At 35.5% G+C, this 1495-nt stretch overlaps 1 protein-coding gene across 1 annotated transcript in view; it reads right to left on the bottom strand.

Moving 5' to 3' along the window:
• Window positions 1-355: 355 nt before the first annotated feature.
• FAM217B (family with sequence similarity 217, member B) overlaps window positions 356-1495 on the bottom strand; it is a 9044-nt gene continuing 7904 nt past the window's right edge. Inside the window, exon 5 of the mRNA XM_011992338.1 lies at window positions 356-474. The gene's annotated coding sequence lies outside the window, so the exon portion shown is untranslated. The remainder of the gene's footprint in view (window positions 475-1495) is intronic.

Raw genomic sequence — 1495 nt, 5'->3', positions numbered from 1 at the left:
TAGATTTATGACTATCCCATTTTTAATTCTATATGTATTTTTCCAGTATTATTACAGTGATTCCTTACATATTAAATTGGTGAAGACAAAAATATTCAAATTGTATTTTGTGAAACACGGATCTCTGTACAGATTTTTATAAACTGATGATTTATGTTACTTCATTGAGCACAATTCTTTGCTGGATACAGTGTTGTATGATGTGAGAATGTTCAATGAATCAAAGAGAATCCTCCACAGCACGTAACTGCACATAATAAACCACTGCATTCTCTGATGGCAGAGTGAAGTTAAATAAAGAACATGCTTTGGGCCTGAAGTCAAAAAGTCTTTTTCTCTCCACTTCTTTTTGATTCCAGTGAAAACCTTTTAATTTGACTAGAAGGCACTCAGGCCAAATTCTCTGCTATCTGAAAGGGTTTAGTCGCCACCTTGTGGATAATAAAACAACAACATCCCCAAATAATACATTTCCTGTACACAAAAAAAATTTTTAAACCTCCAGCATGGTTAATTTTCAAAACATAGCCAAAAACTTACTTTTTAAGCCACTGAACATTACTGCCACAATTTGGTAGACTCCAAAGAATGCACCCTATTGTCAGAGTGAAGTTAGAAGAGCAACGGGCCTTTCAGAATGCTTGCAGCCAGAGCTGCTCAAAACTGCCATCTCCTAACCAGGCCACTTCCTTGAAAGAGACCTTACTCATTTCCGGATATGTACATAAAGATGCAAGTTCATTACATCACAGGTTACCTTAATTTATGCTTACTGTATTTGCATCCTGCTCCCCTAATTAATCCTCAACACTTTTTGTGGGGTAATAAGTGGAAGAGCGACTCAAGAAATGTACTGCAATGCCTCTCAAATATATCTGGTAATGTTAATCTGTGCTTTGGCCACCCATGTCGCTTAGTGTTAAGACAGGAGTTGGAATAGCATTTCATCCTGGGCAATTCTTTTAAATAACCAGGGAGAAAATAAAGGCAAGCTTCATAAGAGAACTGCATGAAAAGCAAAACAAAACAATACCAGAAAAATCCAGACAATATTTTTCTGCTGTTTAATTGATCTCAAGGAAGGAGAAATTCAAGTCCACAAAAACTTACATGAATTCTGTTTATCACATACAAAACTAAACATACAATACAACAGCAAATAACAAACATGCTGAATATTTTCAGGCCATTTTGAATGGTGTCCTGTACATGTACATACATAAATAATAAATACTGCTTCTGAATTACCTTAAAATACAGTACCACCAAGAGTTTTACATTTCTATGTGACTACTCAGTAAATGAGCATAAAGGAATGAGGAAGTAGACAATATCCATATCAGATAAAGTAGAAAGTCTTATGTCCTTCTGAAAAGCAACACAATAGGCCCAAGAACAACTACATACCATTTTCCTTTTAGCTAGTAGGTATATGGCAAGACTAATGATATTCTCTTCCCCATCCTTTTTGTCACAGGGTATGAAGTCTACCCTA

The sequence above is a fragment of the Mandrillus leucophaeus genome, unplaced genomic scaffold, assembly GCF_000951045.1.
Source record: "Mandrillus leucophaeus isolate KB7577 unplaced genomic scaffold, Mleu.le_1.0 Scaffold41, whole genome shotgun sequence".
Lineage (NCBI taxonomy): Eukaryota > Metazoa > Chordata > Mammalia > Primates > Cercopithecidae > Mandrillus > Mandrillus leucophaeus.
This window is presented reverse-complemented; position numbering and strand designations above follow the sequence as displayed.